The sequence below is a fragment of the Heterocephalus glaber genome, unplaced genomic scaffold, assembly GCF_053883595.1.
Source record: "Heterocephalus glaber isolate CG9 unplaced genomic scaffold, H.glaber_assembly_v1.0 deba00001452, whole genome shotgun sequence".
NCBI classification, from domain to species: Eukaryota; Metazoa; Chordata; class Mammalia; order Rodentia; family Bathyergidae; genus Heterocephalus; species Heterocephalus glaber.
The window spans coordinates 14,622,456-14,631,818 of NW_028258302.1; the positions used below are offsets into that span (position 1 = coordinate 14,622,456).

Sequence of the window (9,363 nt, forward strand, 5' to 3'; positions counted from 1 at the left end):
AGGATGAAGATAGGCCCGGGAATTTAGCTCAGTGGCTCCGCCGCCTGCCTCGCAAGCGAAAGGTCCCGAGGATGAAGATAAAAAAGGACAGGCTTTGGTGATGCTCCACCACCTCTTAGCTGTGTCACCTTGGGCCAGTTCCTCAACCTCTCTGGGCCGCATTCCCTTCTGTACAATGAAGATAGGCAGGACCTGGGGGTGTTGGTGAAAATGGTAGTGTTAACACTGACACACAGGAGCACGCCAACTGCCCAGCATCTGTCATTATGCTATTTCCCAAGGGTTTCCGGTGACTCTGATGCTTCTCAGACACGGTCTCATCAACTTTGCTTCTCCCAACAACCCACTGCCTATTTTAGGAAATAAGACTGAGCAGGAAACTGTCTTCTTTGCAGTTGCACAACACAGAAATGGAGAAACATAAAACCTCACATATTCTGGAAACAATGGCGAAAGTGCATCTTTGGTCTTTTATCTCTTTTCTAGACTTTTCCCTAACCCGGTTTGAGAGCTTTTATATTAACAAAGTCAGGGGCTGGGGATTTAGCTCAGTGGTTCCGCCACCAGCCTCGAAAGCCCAAGGTCCCGAGTTCAATCCCCAGTACCAAAAAAAAAAAAAACACACAAAAAAACAAAGGCGAAACCATGGTGCAGATCCTCCGGAGGGGTACCGCCCCTCCACCCCGTAGATGTTCGCTGGGGGCGCCGGTCACCTTGGGCAGGAGCCGTTCACTGAGCAGGCGCCGAGTCCAGCTCGAGGTGGGCGTGTCTGGTTGCTGGCCTCGCCCCATTAGCGCACCCACGCCCTCCCAGCTCTGTGAAGGGGGTGCAGTAGAGGACCCTTCCCCGCCTGGGGCAGGGTGGAAGGTGGGGGCAGGAAGGAGAAGGGGAGGGGTAAGACGAGGAGGCCAAGCGAAGAGAGGTGTGGAGGATCTGAAAAGCGTCCCTGTCTAGCCTCAGGCCCACGGAGCAGACGTGGGGGTGGTCCTCAGGCCCTGGTGAACAGAGGGAAAATCTGAGCGAACTCTCCAGACTTAACTTGTTTCACCTGCTCTTAGTTACTTGCTTTCTACATTTTTTTTCCATTTTGCATTTTGCATTGCTAGGGATAGAGCCCAGGGCTTCCCACACTCAAAATCCTTGCCCTACCACTGAGCTACACCCCCAGCAGTTGCTTTAAAGCGCCAACTTTGGAGGTACAGGTAGTGGTCCCGTGGGTGGGCCATGTGGTAACAGTTGATGAGGTTTGATCGATCATGCCCGCTCAGACCCCTGATTGCTTGCTAACCTCCAACCCCCTTTCCCCACCCCTTGGCCCGTGAGTGGCCTCAAACCCTGTCCTCGGGAGGTGGAATGAGACTTGCTCTCTGTCTCTACACTTGCCTGCCTCACCTTGTAAATAAATTCTTTTCTCTTATTGCAAAACTCAGCTCATCTCTCCCGTGATTGGCATGAATCGGTCTGGTCAGTAACAAGGAAGGCCCAACAAGGAGGGCTCCTCTTGGATCTGGGAGGCCCTGAGCGGCTGAGAAGGGAGGGGCGGAGCTGCTCTGGCCTGGGGACTGCAGGAGGGGCAGAGGAACCCTGATGGAAACCTGTGAACTTGGGCCTGAGGAAGTCAGTTACAGAGAAGGGGGGGGGGGGGCGTTTTCCTTCCCTTTTTTACAGTGCCAGGAATCTAATTAGGCCCTCCTGCAGGCTATGCAAATCCCCCCCCCCCCCCCGCAACGCGCGCGCGCGCGCACACACGTTAGAAGCCTTTTGCACCTGTCACTTCCTAACCCAGACTGAATGGCGGATGTTTATCTCAGGGAAGGGATCACAGCCCGGGAGCAGGGTCAGGCCTTGTTCTCCTGACACCACAGCTTCTGGGTAATTTCTGAGCTTTAGCACAGCAGCTATGGTTGTTGTCTCCTTTCAAGTAAAGGTAAATAAAAAGTTATTTCTTAGTCGGGGGTGTGGTGGTGCACTCCTGGGAGCCTCCCAGACCCTGAGGCTGGAGGATCACAAATTTGAGCTCAGCCTCCATAACTTAGTGACTTAGCAAGACCCTGTCTCAAAATAAAAAAAGGGCAGGAGATGTAGCTTAGTGCTAATAATATAGACGGTTAAGTTAGATAGAAGTTAATATGCAGTCGGAGAGGAATTGGGCCCTTGAGAAAGTCAACAGGGAAGATGAGATACAAAGATTCTGGCTGGAGGTGAATCTGAAGGGAGCCAGGGCTCAGAATGGAGACGCAAAAGGCAGGTCTTCGAGTCTCCCTGGAGATAAACAGCAACTTGAGGTTGTTCTGTGATTAGCACCACCTGGTCCAGTGAGCCCAGCTAGGCATCAGACACTTAGGTAAGTGACCAGAACACCCAGACCCACACTCCCATCCTCTTTCCAGAAAAGCCTTTGTTCTTCCCACGTGGCCTTGCTACACACCTCATTTCCCTTTTGGATCAATTTAGCCAAGTGGCTGTACTTGTAATTCTTCTATAAGTTAATGGTGGCAAATATATGGCACCCATGCTGCAGCTGGGTGTTTGTTCTCATTGAACGCTCTAACAGGTTTGCCATCACTCCTACAGGTTAATTGTGGTTTGATTCATGTTGTGATTTTACTCTATAAATTACTCTTTTTTTTTTTTTTGGTACCAGGGATCGAACTTGGGTCCTTGTACTTGTGAGGCAGGCCCTGGAACCACTGAGCTAAATCCCCGGCCCTAAATTACTCTTGACAATAAGCTTTAGTGGCCACCCACTTGGGTGGGACACCTCCTAAAAATCCAGGAGGTATTCTTCTCCTTATTTTTAATAAAACTCTTCTAACTTCCTTCTTTGGTTCATGACTTCATCCCTCAATGTTGTGAGACCACGAACTCAGCACATCTGACATCTAGCAGGTTGGGAGTTATTTTCCCCATTACACTAAGGCCGTGGATTCATTCTCCAGTATCTTCAAAAAATAAAAAATTCTCTCTTAGCTAGGTAGGCCATGGTGACTCACACTTGTAATCCCAGCTACTCAGGAGGTTGAAACAGGAGTATCCTCAAATTCGAGGCTAGCCTGGATAACTGAAGTACTGGCACTGAGCATGGTGGTACATGGCTATAATTCCAGCATTTGGGAGGCTGAAGCAGGAGGATCAATGAGAGTTTGAGGCCAGCCTGGGCTACATAGTGAGTTCAAGACCAGCCTGAACTACATAGACAAGAGCTTGTCTCAAAAAACCAAATAAATAAATAAAAGTGGTAGGGATGTTGCTCAGTGGTAGAGAGCCCCTAGGTTCAATCCCCAGTACCCCAAAAAAATCTTTTTTGAAAAATTAAAAACTGAATTACTATATGATCCAGCAATTTCATTTCTCGGTAGATACTCAAAACAACTGAAAATAGAATCTCAAAGAAACATTTGTACACCCTTGTTTACAACTGCAAAAAAGAGAAGAAACTAAGTGCTCATCCAAAGATGAATGGCTAAAGCATGAGTAAGTAATGTATGCACATGATAGGAAACAATTCTGCCATTAAGAGGAAGGAAATTCTGACACATGCTACAACATGGATTAAACTTGAGGACATTATGCTCAGTGACATAAGCCAAGATGATTTCACTTCCACTCATACATGGGCCTGAGAGCAATAGTCATAGAGACAAAAATAATTTTTTTAAAAATTCATAGAGACAGAGTAAATGTTACCAGCTGCCAAATAAGAGAGGAATAGAGAATTGTTATTTCATGGTAATAGTTTCAGTGTTGCAAAATAAAAATGTTTCGGAGAATTATTGCATAACAACGTGAATATACATACTTAATGCTACTGTATTGTAATTTAACAATGGTTTAGATGGTAAATCTTGTGAGGTCCTGGGTTCTATTCCCAGCACTGTTCAAAAAAAGAAAAGAAGTGTCAATTTAGTGCTATCTGTACTTTGCCACATTAAAAAAAATGATCTGAAACTGTGGAAACTATCTTTTTGGGGATGTTTTGTTTTATTTTGTTGGTACTGGGGATTGAACCCAGAGATGCTCTACCGTTGAGCTACATCCTCAGCTCTTTGTAGTCTGAGACAAAGTCTCAATAAATTTCCCGGGCTGGCCTCAAACCTGCAATCCTCCTGTCTCAGACTCCTGAGTAGCTGGATTACAGATGTGTGCTACTGTGCCAGCTTCAAATTGTTCTTAAATCTAACCCCACCAAGTTAGCCTCTTTCCAAGATGGCTACCAGCCAATCACCCTCTCTTGGGGTCCATCTGAATCTGAATAATTCACCAGCCACTGCAGCCTGCTGCATCCACTGCTCCATTCCACTATGTGCTCATGAATACCATGAAAGAAGTATTAAAGCTAAATAAATCCATAATGAAATTACAGCAGGAATCTTGGGAATTAGAAGAAAAACTACTTGCTTTTAGAAAGAAGAGATTTCATATGTAGAACACTTTTTATTCTTTTATGAATTAAATTAAGCTTCAGAAAGTAAGCTTTTAGAAATACAAACTGAGAAGGGCCGGGGATTTAGCTCAGTGGCACCATGCCTGCCTTGCAAGTGCAAGGTCCTGAGTTTGATCCCTGGTACCAAAAAAAGAAAAAAAGAAAGAAATACAAACTGAGAAAAAGAAATGGAAAGAGGAATTGGCCAGTATGGAAAACTCAGACAAGATAAAGACCATGCAACAAAACCTACAGAAGGAAATACAGATTGCTACAGTTATTCAACATGTGTTCCAGAGCCTCATTTTGGGGAGTAAGTCAACTGGGCAGCAGATCCAACCCTCAAGAAAACTGCTCTGCAGCTTTCAAAGGATCTCACCATGATCTAATAAGAATTCTGTTTTGGGCCTGGTGTGGTGGTAACACACCTGTGATCCCGGCACTTGAGAGGCTGAAGCAGGAGAATCAAGGCCAGCAATGTATTGTATTTCGCATTTTTTAGTTTTTGGTTTTGATATGTCATTTAAATAGCACGTTTCAAGAGAAATGAATTTCCAGTGTTTTTGGAACTATCCTAATGCTATAATTTTTTTTTTTTTTAGCTTGAGTTAACACTATAGCATAGAATTGCTTTTTTTTTTTTTGGTACCAGGGATCAAACTCAGGACTTTGCACTTTCGAGGCAGGCAGCGGAACCACTGAGCTAAATTCCCAGCTGAATCACTCATTTTAAATAGTAGTAAAGTGACTAAATTCTCTAAAGGGGGAAAATCTTACTTGTAGGAAGAAGACATCTAGTCCAACCTCTGATGAATTTGGACATTTCTGGCGGTTGCAGCTTTTATTTGTAATAGTTGTGTTTACTTATGCATTTGTCAATCAAAATACAGAGAAGTATCCAAAGTGTTAAAAAAAAAAATCTAACTCCCCCCAACCCCAAATCTAAACCAAATCTGCCACATTGCTTTGGTCTGTCTGGTGCTGAGGTTCAGGTTGAAAACATGAAACAATGTTCCCTGAAGCATGGCAGTGTGACTCCGTGTGGGACGTCATACTCCAGGGCCCTGTTTGTGAAGGGTGGAGACTGCTGGCTCATCCCTGGAATTCTGACGTGTCCTGTGCTCAGCCATCTGCAGTGCTTTCATTCCTGCTGAATTTTTGTGAATTTTAAATCTGGGTACTCACACTTCCCAGTTCTGTAAACTGTTTCTTTGTGTTTGTTTTCAGACACACCTCCTTTTAGTCAAACATTGGACCTCCTGGAGCAATTCTTCATCCCTTTGCCTTTTTTTTGTTCTACTTTGTAGGAGATTTAGTACTTTTTCTTCCCTGTCCCCCTTCCCCAGTACTGGGGACCAAACCCAGGGCTCATAGGCTAGGCACATGCTGTACCACTGAGCTGCATCTCAGCCTTCTAAAATTTTATTTTTGGGGCAGGGGATTTAGCTCAGTGGTTCTGCCGCCTGCCTCGAAAGCGCAAGGACCCGAGTTTGATCACTGGTACCAAAAAGAAAAAAAATTTTATTTTGAGGCAGTATCTCGCTAAGTTGCCTAGGCTGGCCTCAAACTTGCAATCTTCTTGCCTCAGCCTCCAGAGTGCTGGGATTACTGAAGTGCAGCACCATGCCTTGCTCTAAGTATGTTTCTCCTTTTTTTTCAGGGCTGGGGACTGAACCTAGGATCTTACACATGCTAGACAAGTGCTCTACCTTGAGCTCTACCCCTACCCCTAAATTTCCTGCTTTTCATATATTTTTATCTCTAAAAACTTTTTAACGACTCTTTTTATTACACCCTGTTACTATGTCATGCTTGTAGTATATCATGTAGAGGAGAGTTGTCAAAGATCTGCTTTGACTTGCCTGTCCAGAGAAAAAGCTGAGAAGTAATTAACATATTATGTTAATTTAGCATATTTCCATAGCACAAGTGGAAAATTGCCATCAAACTTATTTTGGGAATCTAAAACTGATTTCCACAAGGAGCTGCATGATGTGAAGTCTGGTTGTCTTTCGGGACTCTCTTGGGCTGGGGGTTCTTCCCCCACAGAGTGTGTAATGGGGCTAACTGGTTTCTCCCACTCATCCTGCAGATGGCCACAATGGGCAGGAAAACAAGTCCAACACAATTGTTCGTGTTTTGACCCCTATTGTATCTGATTTTTTTTTTTTTTGTAGTCCTGGGAATTGAACTCAGGGCATTTCATGTACTCTCCAAGCACTCTACCACTGAGCTATATCCCCAGCCCTTCAACTCATTTTTTTTGGTATCAGGGATCGAACTCAGGACCTTGTGCTTTTGAGGCAGTCAGCTCATTTGATGGAGAATAGTAGATAGTTGTGTTTCTGTAGCTTCTGAGGAAGAGAATAGCTCCTCCTTTCTTCCTGTGTGTGCATTGTGTGTATGTGTATGTGAGTGTCTGTGTGTGTGTGTGTGTGCATGTGCGTGTGTAGTACACACATAGGGACTTAATCCAGGGCCTTTGGACTGAGCTACATCTCCCTCTTTTTAATTTTTTTTTCCTTTTGAGACAGGGACTTAGGGCCAGGGATTTAGTTCAGTGGTTCCAGTGCCTGCCTCACAAGCGCAAGGTCCTGAATTCAATCCCCAGTATCAAAAGAAAACAAAACAAAACAAACATGCCTTGCATGAGACAGGGACTCACTAAGTCAGTAAATTGCCCAGGTTTGTTCTTGAACTTGAAATTCTCCTGCCTCAGCCTCCCAGAGTGCTGGGATTATAGGTGTGCACCACTATGCTGGGCTAACTCCCTTCTGAGACTTGTTTTGCAGTTGTTAACGAACAAGGGAGATTTTATTTCTAGGGCAGGATTGGAATTGCATCAGTTAGCACTATTAAGAAAGAGTGGGCCTGAGGAAGACATTTTTTTAACAGTTCTATTATTTAGCCATGTACTGAAATCAAGAGCATTTGATGTTTTTCTGCGGTGTTGTAGTTTAAGGTCCAAAATACCTTCTTTGATGGGCACTATGGTGCACACCTGAAGCTCTAGCTACTTAGGACACAGAGGCAGCTGGATCACTGCAGCCCAGGAGTTTGAGGCCACCCTGGGCAATACAGTGAGATCCTATACAGTGGACCCTCGAGTTAACACCTGTAGGGAACAGGGAAAAGGGATGTTACTAGAACCTCTGCGGTAAGTCCTAGTCTCCTTCAAGCCATAGCAGCACAAGGCGAATTAACTTATTATGCAGGAAAGGTAGAAAAATGAGACTTGGAGAAGAAGCTGTGCTTTGGGCCTGATCAGTGCTGCTCTGGGCGGCAAAGACGAAAGCCCGCGAGCTTGCCACACCTTATCCAGAACAACAGCAGAAACAAAAGTAGCAACTGACTCAGAGGGAGCAGCCAGCGATGATCCCAGAACAATGAGGAACTATGCAGATGAAGATTTGGTTCTTCCCAGAATGTCTCCAGCTGGTGTGGTCTTGTCCTGGAGCATCACAGCATCACCGGATCATTGAGGTCTCAGTTACTGTGACTGGAGGCCAAAATGGAATTATGTCTCAAAATGCCATAGCTGGCCTGTAGGCAGGAGAACTAGGCCTAATCAAATGGTTTTTCCCTAAAATTATGTAGCATTGCTCCCGACAACCACCAGCCTGACATAATGAACAACTTGGGTTATGACTGGAATTTTAGTTTTAACTTACAAACAAAGTCTTTAGTTACAACCCAAATGCCAGCCACTTGTACTTCCAGATGGTCTCACATACAGATTTAACCCTTAAAGACTTCTGGAAGGAACATTATGACATCCTTTCCTGTGTGGGGTTAATTGAGAAATCTGGGCCAATGTCTCTCTAAGCACACTGAGATCTGCCTGTGTACAGGAGAGAGACTTTGAAGGCTGTGGAGCGGAGCCTGAGCCTTCATTGACCAACTTGAGTTACACCCAGCCCTTGTGAATGAATTGAGTTTGTTAAGTCAAGGGCCCACTGTATCTTAAAAAGTAGGGGCTGGGGATGCAGCGCAGCAGTCCCATGTCTGCCTGACAAGCGCAAGGTCCTGAGTTTGATTCCTGCCACTGGGTGGGGAGGGGAGTAAGAGAGTCCTTTCCTCTGGCTGGCAGCATGGAGGACACATGATGCCTGGAGTTACTGTAAAAGACATAAACCAGCAGGAGTCCATCAGAGAGCTCTGGCAGCCTTCCTCAAAAAGTCCAGGAAGCTGAAAGTCCTCGAATGGGTGGATAGTCAAGCTGGCCAAGCATGAGGAGCTTGCTCACTATGAAGAGAACTTCATGGGAGTTGCTTCCACAGCGCCGCACCTGCACCTCAGGGGGCACTGGGGGTGGCTCCATGACAAAGATCTATGGTGGACATTAAAGAAATGGCCCCAAGCCCAGCCTCTTCAGCCGAGGTTCCAAGAGTGTGGCATGCCAAGTCCTCCAGGGCCTGGAAGGGCTGAAAATGGTGGAAAAGGACCAAAATGAGGGCTGAAAGCTGACACCTCAGAGACAGAGAGATCTGGACAGAATTGATGGACAGGTGGCAGCTGACAACATGAAGCATTAGAACAAAGGATGCTGGGTTAATAAATAGCCTCATTCATTAAAAAAAGATTGAGAGGGCCGGGAATTTAGCTCATTGGTTTCACTGACTGCTGCTCAAGTGCAAGAACCCGAGTTCGATCCCTGGTACCAAAAAAAAAAGATTGAGAGACAGAAAAAGTCTTCCTAGAAGACGAAGTTTCTGTTTCTTGTTCTCTTCAGTGCCTAGGGATGAGTTTGGAGAAGGAAAGGAAAAGAAGAGGCCTGTACACTGCCGCTTGAAAGGGCAGACTTGGGGCCTATGAGCCTAGGCTGTTCTTCTGCCCACCTCAAGACATTCACATACACATTTCCTCCACTGGAATGCATGCCAGCCCTTTCTGGATAACGTGTAGATGGGGGACAGAGGCAGAGACAGATGGAAGGACAG

At 45.5% G+C, this 9,363-nt stretch overlaps 1 pseudogene; it reads left to right on the plus strand.

Annotated features, from left to right (window-relative positions):
* The first annotated feature begins 8,528 nt into the window (after positions 1 to 8,528).
* LOC101707838 (small ribosomal subunit protein eS19 pseudogene) lies at positions 8,529 to 9,083 on the plus strand (annotated as a pseudogene).
* The last annotated feature ends 280 nt before the right edge of the window (positions 9,084 to 9,363 follow it).